Source organism: Ornithodoros turicata, unplaced genomic scaffold (assembly GCF_037126465.1).
Source record: "Ornithodoros turicata isolate Travis unplaced genomic scaffold, ASM3712646v1 ctg00001054.1, whole genome shotgun sequence".
Taxonomy (NCBI): Eukaryota; Metazoa; Arthropoda; class Arachnida; order Ixodida; family Argasidae; genus Ornithodoros; species Ornithodoros turicata.
The window spans coordinates 194,068-205,602 of record NW_026999450.1 but is presented as its reverse complement, the minus strand read 5'-3'; positions in this window follow the sequence as shown (position 1 = coordinate 205,602).

The window sequence follows — 11,535 nt, the reverse complement described above, 5'->3', positions numbered from 1 at the left end:
TCAAAATTAATGGCGTCATGAGGTCCCTACGAGTAATTTACACGAGCAGCCATCGTAATTAGGATTAACTAAGACAACCAATTGGAGTATGACCTCCTTCTTGGGCACTGGCCGGCTTGAAAAGTGGCTGCGAAGAACCTTGGGAATTTTCTTTTCATGTCCAAGAGCGCAATTCGTGACTGCTGGCTTCTGACAATTCCGCAAGTTTCAACCCAAGTAATTAGTAATGGCATCACGCATTATCCGATTAAAATGTAACGGCATTATATTACAGATTTGCTCATTCGCAAAACATAGCGCATTACTGGCACCTGTGAACCATCACTCCTCTCCCCGACGTGAAAATGAATATGCAACAAAACCGGAGACTACCGAGACAAAAGGGAAGAACAGTGCTTGTGTTTTCTTGATGTCGACATGCGCGGGCCTGTCGGGGCGCTGCGTGTTTTGTCGATGAATACTTTGCATACGAAAGCTTTGAATCGGTATGGAAAGTGTACAACATCAAATCTGAAAGGAGAGCCGTCGAACAGCTGCATTCATTTGTTTCGCCATTAGGTATCTGGTTGTACTTTCTTCAACGATGTGTTTTGCTGTGACAAAGACCACACAAAAAAAAGAAAGAAAAGGAAAAGAAAACGATCGTAATATGCGGACGCGTGTGTGAGCAGACAGATATAATTTGATATTTCATCCGGCTGCAAGAGGCAAAACGGATTCCTTACAATTTCCCGCAGTTCTAACACCTCCTGTTCTGCTTAGTGCCAGAGCTCAGCCGTTGTTGAGCGTAGGGCGTTTGAGCTGCAGGATGCCGATACACATACCGATCGGTATGTTTACCGGTAAACATAGGGCAACAGCTACACCTGCGGTGAACGTTAAACAAGTACATGATCAGGTTTTACTGGCGTAGAATATCCATTAAAAGATACTAGACCTGAGTTCACGTGTTCACCACTTTGGAAATTACCTATAAAAAGCTGAGCTACTTCTAGTCGCGACCTTACTAGTTCCTTCTTCTTCAGATGAACTGTACGTGTAATGTGAACTGTAAGTGTCACTTGTAAAAGGAAATGTTACATTTCAATTCATTTTCTCTACTTACAGCTTCTACCTGCCACAACACAAGAGCTACGTCAAAGATATCAACAGTGTTTCATCAATGGCACACGGACATCCGAACGATAGTAAAGTACCGAAGGAAGCACAATAATGATGGTCATACAGGTGTCATGCAAGCGAGCTGCTGTAAGCTTGTAGTTGCGTCTTTAGTTAAATTTGTTCGGTAGTTCCTCGTCCTAACCCCGTACTCAGGGGTATTATGGCTGCACCATAAAGTAGTTAGACCTCCTCGTATATAACAAGTCATTGATGTGGCTGGACATGAAAGTACACGTGACAATACTTTTGACAACAATGCATGTTTATTCTGTGACAGGCGTGCACAAAAGACAGCCTGGAGTAACCTTAATTCCGATAATTACTGTATCGTTAACGACGAACCCACCACTGGAGAGCTCGTGCGAAGCGGCAAACCTGTTTGACTTATACGGCTCATTTAAATCAGTAATTGGTCTGAAAAAGAACTGTCTTCGTCTCTTGAAGGGAATGTTACTTTTCTCCCAATGTTTTTATTCTGTAGAGTTGGATGAACTACTACTAAAGAACATGGAATACGAAATGGCCATTCCAAGTAGCAGTCTAGCGAGCTCCTGAGAAATCTCAACTGCACACCCAATTGATGCGATCTCCCATAAACACCCAGGATAGCCGTTATCTGTATGGTATAGCCACACAGAACGAGAGTATTCGAGGATACGGAGACATTTCGTAGGGGGTCCTGTGAACACTGCTGTAGCAATCTGTTGAAGCCTGTCAACTCAAAGAAGACATCCTTGCGCTGTTTCGCTTCGGAAAGTTTTGCCAAGAAAAAAAGTTCCGTCGTGTCCAGTCTCATGGAAATAGCGGTGAGGTTCTCAACGGCTTGCATTCAGACGCTGAACAGTGACGGAACGGTCAGGCATTTGTGGGACAATACGATCCTTCACGTCCAAACCGATCATGTTCACCACTTCCCCAATTTTTGCGAGAGACGCTCTTGCTTCATCAATGGAGACCGTATGAGTATTTAGCTGATCTTGAAAAGAGTACAGCTTCTCGGCTAAGGAGTCCAGAGAGCTATTTATGTTTTGCCCGATGCAATGAACATCGCCACTAATTATCTGCGTTTCAGACACAGGTGATCCACAGCGACATTGCTGCTCCACGATGTGACTCAAAATGTTACAACGAGGCACTTTGGCGTTGCATCCATTGCAGGTAACCGCGTGAAAATAACATGCGCTTAAAGCTCAGCTCCGCCGATTTTCAACTGCGACAGAATGGAGCCATGCTTGGGCTATGCGTTCGTTTCCGCACAGGGAGCATACATGTGAAAAATTTTCACCCATTTGTTTGTAGTTTTTAAGAAAACAATTTTTTAAATTTCCCTGGCACGGCGGTCCTGTGGTCGGCAAACCCTGACCAATCCCGGCTTCGTCCTGGCTTAGCCGCGCTCGTGGCTTGGCTAACGCCAAATCGTCGATGCGATGGCGGAGATCTATGGGCGAAGGTGAATGTTTTGGGTGTGTTCCGTGATAATTGCTGTCGTTAGTAGCCTCAAAGATAGTTTTGCAGGTCTTCTTTAACAAGCCTTACAGGATGGCCTCGTTGTGCAACGACGGCCGTCGTGAGCGGACATTCTGTGCCCGCACTGTGCTTCATGCTACCAACAAGACCTAACACCTAACGTGTGACGTACACTTACGCATTCTCAATAGCTTTGGCAGCGCACTATGCGCGGACTTGCTGCGCGTGCAGAAAGCACCACCAAAGCTATTGAGAACGAGAACGTGCTCGAAGACGAAGTATTCCTTATAAGAAACATGATAAAACGGTGCGGTGGTCCCCGATAGCTCGTGACAGCTGATTCAGCACGATACAGCGGCCATGACGGAGTGTAAACACAAACTGGTTGCCAGGCAGAGCTGGCTAGGTGTGGCTATCCAATCCGCGCAGTTCCAAGTATGACGTCACAAGTGGAACCGCCGCCCGGTAGTTTTCTCAAATTTCTCACGAAGGAGTATGGAAATTTGGAAAGCAATGTGCGTTTATGAATGAAGTTGGGACCACGGTTCTGAATATCACAACGTCTTCATACTTTCGGAACAGCAGGGGAGCTGCACTTTAACAAGTGATGCTTTGCTTGCGCTAGGGAACCGATGAAGTCACATCCCAGTCCGGAATTACAGCAGCGCATCTTGAATTTGTCTACCTGGCTATGCTGAAGGGACAATCTTCCAACGTTGCATTCCTGAACCGTTTCATCATCCAACGGGCATCGTCCGGTGCTTTCAACAATCCCTTGATAACATAGTTGGCAGACAACGTGCGAGCACTCCAGCACAAAAGTCAGTCCCGGGATCACATTGCACAAAGAGGACGACCTCACAGAAGGCAAACTAAGAAACTGTATAGGACGCCAATCCAATGCTTCAGAGAATCCAACCAAGTAGTTTTCGGTACACATTCTTATCCGCGTCACTCCAACTCGCACGTACAGCAACGCACTGATATAATGCGAAGCGCCAGACACTGGAATGAGCTGGCTCTAAAGATAACAGATAGCTTATCACACGGGCGTCGCGAACCCATCCGTTCCTTTCCTTTCGTCTGGTTTAGCTGTTTTAGCGAGTAAATTAGCAGGGTCAAAAATTATGTTCGTTTGTGACAGTGCCGACAACGGTAATAATTTAAAGAAAAACTGAATGCATCAGTAAGAATGTGAAATGAATAAGCGAGTTCACAAAACCTTGGAACACTTTTGAAAAGTTGACAGCATTTCACAAAGCATTTTGCCAAACGGAACTCCATAATTATACGGCGTTTGAACGCATTTAGCACAATGCGAAAAGATGCGATTATTCTCTACTGTTTAACTGTATGACTCAGTCTTAGCTTCTTGGCTTCGTTCGCGACCCAGAACTACGAGGGCGACCACATAGGATCTACGAACAGGCATTCGTTTTGGCGGGCACCTCTAGTTATCATTATGTTTGTCTTTCCCCTCAGCGTACCTTGGCACAATGGTGAAGATGTAATTTAAGTGAAACATCGCGTAGGGAAAGGCGAGTATGGCTTATGATCCACACTGTAAAAAGAAACACATGGAAAAACTAAATTGCTGTGAACGGAGCATGGGCCACATATTTGCTCGAAAAATGTGTTGTCTTGCCTTGCTGTACGTAACAAACAGCACTATCTCTTGTATGTATATACAAGTGGTATGTTAAAACACTAAAAGGAATGCTATGGGAATCACATCTCTAGAAGCAAGTGCTCCGTGGGTTGTGCTCAATGCTCTGCTCAGTGCAGTATCTCTGTGCTCAGTGCTTTTAACATTGTGTTTGCAAAGCTGCTAACTGTCAGACTTACGAAATTTTTGGAGGATAACAAATTAATCAGTAACAGTCAACATGATTTTCGAGGGTGCAGATCGACTGCAACAGCGGTTTTATCTGCAGCACAGATTATTAACTATGCTTTAAACATTGGCGAAATTTGTGTTGGTCTCTTTCTGGACCTCTCAAAAGCTTTCGATGCAGTAGATCATGACATTTTGATTTAAAAAATATGGAAATATGATTTAAGAGGTCATTCTCTGAAGTTTTTCACGAGCTACTTAGCAGATAGGATACAAGTAGTTAACATAAACGAGTCAGTGTCGTCTCCGTTACCGATACACAAGGGGGTCCCGCAGGGATCCGCACTGGGGCCGATCCTCTTTCTAGTGTATATTAACGATCTTCAAACAGCAGTAAACTACGTAGCGCGTTTAAGCGCGCACAGCGTTTTTTGAGTATACGTGTATTAAAAACATTCAGTTCAAAATAACTCAGGAAGCCTCTCGACTATCTTAATGGCTAGAAGGAAATGCCCTCACATTAAATCTCACAAAAACAAAATATCTGGTTTTCCGATCACATCATAAGTTCCTTGATTTGAACAATTTTTCAATACGGATAAACGACACAGAGATAGGGAATGTAGACAGCATGAAATACCTTGGTGTTATCTTTGATGTATTTTTGCACTGGTGACCTCATATTGCATATACAGTCAACCCTCGATTTATGAACACCCTCGGTTCCCCGAAAAATCGTTCATATATCGAGGGATTCATAAATCGAAAATTCCTTTAAGTGAGTACTATCGAGCAAATGGAACAGTATTTCCGAGTTGGTATTGTGTTTATAATGCAATATATTGTGTAATTTTGTTTTCGACCATGCCTTCTGCTGTATCAATCTCACAAAGCACAGATGTTAGCGCATTCACACTCTGTTTATTATGCAATACTAAATAGTGTAATTTTGCTTTGGACCATGCCTTCCGCTGTGTCAATCTTGGAAAGAGGCGATGTCAGCACGTTCGCACTCAACTGGTCTCGGATTTCCTCTGGGGTTTTTAACCTACCTTTATTAATCTCCGCGTGACAGCGGGCACCTTATTCATGAATTGAGGTCAGGAACACTTCTGCAAAAACCCGTTTGTTGTTCGGATTTTGAGGGGTTAAGAACCGAGGGTGCAATACCTGGAAAACGTTTTGTCTGTTCAGGCGTCATTCATAAGACCACGAATAATCCCTTTGAAGGTTTTTGTTGGCCTCGGAACGACCCGCTCATAAATTGAGGGCAAAAACGCTGGGCAACTCCTAGTTGGTTCCCAGAAATTCCATTAATTATTCGAATATCGAGGTTCATAAAACGAGGGAAAAATGCATGTAAAAAGTTTGGTTCCTCGTGCTAGTGTTCATAAAACGAGGGAATTCATAAATCGAGGGTTGACTGTATATGTACTAAACTTTCCCAAGCCTGTGGTGTTTTACTTACAGCAAGGCAGTTGTTCCCATTAACCGTGATGAGATCATTATAATTTTCCCTTGTGCAGTGTCACCTGTTATATTGTCTAGAATCATGGAGTAATACTAACAAGACTTGTCTAGCACCCTTACAGAAGCGTGCACTCCGTATCTTATCAAACACACACCCTAGACAACCAAGTTTTACGCTGTTCAAAACTTTGAAAAGTTTACCGTTGGACCAGCTTTGTTTCGAAAGATGTGTTTTACTTTGTGGGGGCGCTGCAAGACAGTCGACATGTTATGCTGTGTGGGGCGCTCTTGGTCATGTACGGGGGCGGTGCTTAAAAGGAATATCACGACAGGCAGACATCGCATTTCGGCAGTCGTCGGTCGGAGGCCTTGGCGGGGAAGGTAAAATAAATGCTGTGTAAGTTGTAGCATTGTGTTTGCCTCCGTGTGCCTTCACCGGCGGGACGTGTTGGGCGGGCAGCTTCCCGGGTCGTGGTACACGTGTCACGTGCCCACCATTTTGAATTTCCCGCCACTCGTTAGCTTGTAACGATCGTAACGACGATGAAGCTATTAAGCGCCCTGGATTCTGCTCGTTCGGTCGTCCACGTGGAGGACATGGAAGGCTCAGTTTTTTTTTTTTTTCTGTTTTGTTCATTAGTAGGTTTTAGCCGATCAGTTTTTTTTCCTCCTTGTCGGAATTTGATGGGGTATTGTGCGAGTGTTGTTTGCCGGGCTGTCTGTTGCCCTTTCCACGTGCTTGTTTGGTAGGCATGGGCGTTTGTAGCCGCGTTAGTTTATCACATAGCTGTTGCTGTTGTATCAGCGCTCATGGTCATGTACGGGGGCGGTGCTCAAAAGGAATATCAGGACAGGCAGACATCGCATTTCGGCAGTCATCGGCCGGGAGCCTTGGCGGGGTAAAATAAACCCTGTGTAAGTTGTAGCATTGTGTTTGCCTCCGTGTGCCTTCACCGGCGGGACGTGTTGGGCGGGCAGCTTTCCTGAGTCGTGGGAATATTTCCCACTACTGGTGCCGTGACCAGGATTCTGCTCGTTCGGTCGTCCACGTGGAGGACATGGAAGGCTCAGGTTTTTTTGTTTTGTTCATTAGTAGGTTTTAGCCGATCAGTTTTCTTTTCCTCCTTGTCGGAATTTGATAGGGTATTGTGCGAGTGTTGTTTGCCGGGCTGTCTGTTGCCCTTTCCACGTGGTTGTTTGGTAGGCATGGGCGTTTGTAGCCGCGTTAATCACATAGCTGTCGTACTTTCGTTGTTTTATTGTTTTTTTTTGTGATTGGCAGATAGGGTGGTAGAAGACAGCGCGCGTTGCTCGTTTCCGGCAAAGATTGTTTCGTTAGGGTTTCCTCCTCCCCTTCGTCTTGTTTGCTCCCGCTTAAAGGACGATTGATGATTAACCTGTGCCAGTATAACCAGGCGCTCCGGTTAGGGCTAGGGAACATGCAGTACCCCGCCCACAGAGTACTTTGGCACCTGCGGGGCCGTTGTCAGACCCTGCTGTTACGACTGTCATGTGCGACTGAGTTTAGCACACCAATGGCGGAGCGACTTCGTCCCGGGTTGGCTATGCCATCCGCAGGCACAAGCGCCAGTGTGGTTCAATACACGAGTACCACCCTATTCGGGGTACACAGACAAGGAATATATCTGTTGGGTTAATCGTACTATTTCAGAACCGCAACGTGTCTATCGGCTATCAGCTGACAAACTGAGTAAACTGCTGCGTGCAGCAGTCGTGAAATTAAAAGCTAGCCATGCAGGCGGATTGAAAAGAAAAGGAGACTCTTTTGCTCCTTTTAGTTTTTCTGTTCCGAATAACACTCAGGATCGCGAACCAAACATCGCTGTTCGAATTTGGGTTGAGATTGCATCACCCTTATCGAAACGGGACGTACGCTGTCGCTTGTCGGCGATTCTGTTTACGAGCCCTGCCTGTCAAGACACGTGAATCTGTAGACCACCGAAGTTCCGATGATGTCCTTATAGCACAGACTGCAGTTGTGCTTTGGCTTCGTTTCGATGAGAGACGGTGAAGGCAGCGCTTCCTTCATCTTCCCGACCTGGCAGTGCCCGCTATCCTTGGCAGGGATATCATCATCCGGCAGATGCTTGCGCTGGACCCGCCTAATGTAGGATACCGCTCCCGCATATCTGGGATCATTTCATGTACAGGGTCGGCCAACACTTAAAAGTATCGTGGGAGCGCATGTTTTGATCAGTGCGTGGCGCGACGTAATCTTTCTTATCGGAATCGAGAAGAAAAGTGAAACAGACGCATGTCGTGGTATACGCTGTGTTGTTCGCTGAAAATTGCATGATAACAATACAATAAACAGTCAGTATCACTGGATTACAAAATGGAAAGATTCAACAGCACCAAACGGCCATTGTTTCAGCGAGGCGAAGTGCTTTCTCTTTCAATAACAATTCGGGGTTTATGTCGCGAGACAGCTATGATCATGAGCGATGCCGTGGTGGTCGGTTCGTGAATTAATTTTGCCCATCTGAGGGTTCTTTAACGTGCGTGAAGCTTATTCTTTTACTTTACTTTATATATTCATTATTATTTTTGAGGATTGATTAATGACTTCATGGGGTCACAAGCTCAACGCAAGAGGATTTTTACTGATTTTTATTGCCTTTTTAATTTACTACTGGTGAGGCTTCAGGCTGTTAGCAGACAAATCCAAATAAATAAATATTTCAGTCGCGCTTAAAAACGTGTAATGCCTCCGGAGTTATTTTTCACGGCAGCCATCCTTTCTGGAAGGCTCTCATACAAGGCGTTCACGACATCTTGCTGGGTTCGCAGACATTCCCATTCTTCTTGCATAGCGGCCCACAGCTGCTCTACGGTGATCAGACTGAGCCTTGTCCGCCTCGCAATGTTTGACTTCATGGTCCCCCACACATTTTCAATTATATTTAAGTCGGGGCTGCGACTTCGCCATTCCAGTTGCATGAGCCGACGTTCTTCAATGAGGCTTTGGGCGGCTCCAGCCGTTTGTATAGATGCGCCGTCCTGTTGGAACCAAAAGAGTTCATCGGGGAACGGGCCATCTAATACATAGGGCAGGAAAACGCACTCTGTTATGTCGGCATAACCGCTTGCGTTTAGCCTTCCCTCGACCCTATGAAGCGGCCCGAGCCCCTCGTAGCTGATGGCTCCCCAGACGGTGACAGCTGTGCGGCCGCTGGATCTGAAAGGCCAGACGTATCGCTCGTCGTACCTGTAGTGGAATAAGAGTGCGCGATGCGAGTTAGGCGCCATCCAAAGACCTACTTCGGGAGAAGGAGGGAGGGAGGACCCAAATGGAAGATACCTGCCGGAAACAGTCTCGGCGCCAGAGCCTCATTCGCTGGTCCCACCTGATGCAAAAGCTGCACTCATCGGTGAAGACAACGTGCTTCCAGTCGTGGGCGCTCCAATGGTCGTGGCCCTCAGCGAAGAGGAGTCGCTGTTGCTTGTGGGCGGCGTCAAGTGGCGGCTTTGTTGCTGCGACGCGCGAGTGAACCCCTGCGTCGTGCAACCGCCTTCGGAGGGTCCTTTCGCTCGCCTCAAGTTGCAGCTCGTCGCGAATCCACGGGCAGTCATAAATGGGTCGTCTACGGCTGCTGCGACAATCCCGAGGTCCTCCTCTTGGGTTGTTGCGTGACTCGGGATACCCCGGGGGGCGTCTCTGATTCTACCCTCATTTACGTAAGCACGGACGATCCTGCTCACAGTTGCAGGACGGCAATCCATGACAGATGCAATTTCGCGTTGGGACATCATGCCAGCCATTTCAATAATGGCTTGTCGCTGGGTTTCTGTTAACCGACGGGGCATGATTGCAAATGAGGCCACGGGATACTTCAATGAAGCTTTTATAGTTTGAATTTAACCTTCCTTTCTCTCCTCATACCATTCGCGGTTCTGATTTGTTCCTGCAGCTTATATCACCTAGAGCTGTTAGTCTGTGGAATGCGTAAGGAGCTGAGAAAAAGAGAAAAATGTGAGCAACATTTAAGTATACTCAGTTGATACGTATGCACGTGTCTGTTTATTCTGATAAAGGATAGCATTAATGGTTTTCCTCGAGCGAACGGTCTCTAAAGCGAACTGGGATTCCTCGTCGTCAAACCTACGGTGAGCTTTGTTGCGCACGGTTAGTTCGCCTTTCCGTAGGGATGGGGCCTATTGTTTTGTGCGGACAGTGATCAGCTCAATGAGCCTGTACATGCGAGGTTAATGAAAGTCACGAATAAAGGCTAGCACCGACGTCGGAGCATTTGACGGAGAATGAGTGTGAGGTGCACTAATGGATGGAAGCAGCCCGACACGTTGATCCACCAAACTTTTCATTTAGAGGTGAATTCAGCGACAAGTTACTCAAGTTTTCTATTGCCGAACACAATTCAGAGCTGGGTTGCCCTGAATCGCCAAATCCGCATCTCTTTTGTATACATGTCACTAATCCATCCTCAAAAATAATCACGAATAGATAACATTAAAAGCAAGAAGGCATTCTTCGCGCGAGAACGGTGTTAAAATGGTGTTGTTAAATCTTCCGATTTTGTAACTGTAGTAACTCTTTATTGTAATGTATAGTTATCTGTTCGTTTGCGAAGAATGCATCGTATGTCATCATATCCGTCTGTTTCACTTCCGTTCTTGATCCCGATAAGACGATGATGTCGTAAAAGATTACACCACGCCACGCACTCATCAAAACATCGTCAGCAGAGATTGAATAGCAACAGCAGGTGGGTCTCCCCGCCCGCCGGCGCCACGAGAGCAATGACGGACCCAACCGAGAGGTGGCGAATGTTCGCTAGGCGCGAGGTCTCAAACCCAGGAGCATCCGTTACGCAGCGCCACTCACGAGAGAGGCAGCTCTGTCCCACATGCAACGTACCGGAACTGCACCGGGCGACTCATCGACGTGGACAGCCCCACAGGATGAAGTCGAAGGCCGCCCGTGCACCAGGCGACGTGGATGTGTCAACAGCTCTGGAGACACTTCGCCGTCTTCGCCCAGACCTGCTGCTGGAGCCCCCGAGGGGCGGCATCTAGCCCTTCCAGGACGTTATCTTGGACATGTCCGACGAAGTTTGAACTTCTGCCCAGTGAGTCTGCAGTCGGACTTGCTTCACGATTTTTTTTAGACTACTTGTGAATGTCGTCTTGTGGGTAGGGGGATGTGGGGGGCGCTGCAAGACAGTCTATATGTTATGATGTGTGGGGGCGCTCTTGGTCATCTACGGGGGCAGTGCTCAAAAGGAATATAAGGACAGGCAGGCATCGCATTTCGGCAGTCGTCGGCCGGGAGCCTCGGTGGGGAAGGGAAAATAAACGCTGTGTAAGTTGTAGCATTGTGTTTGCCTCCGTGTGCCTTCACCGGCGGGACGTGTTGAGCGGGCAGCTTTCCTGGGTCGTGGGAATATTTCCCACAGCTTGTAAGAAGGTGCGTTTTCAACAATGAACTTGTTGGTTACAATTCACACCAGTTGCTCGCACTAGTCGAACTCTATTCTCACATCACTTCCAAATCCAGCGTTTCACAAATGTATATGGAAAAATACTTTTTGACGCAATCATGTGGAACTCGTTGCCGAGTTCGG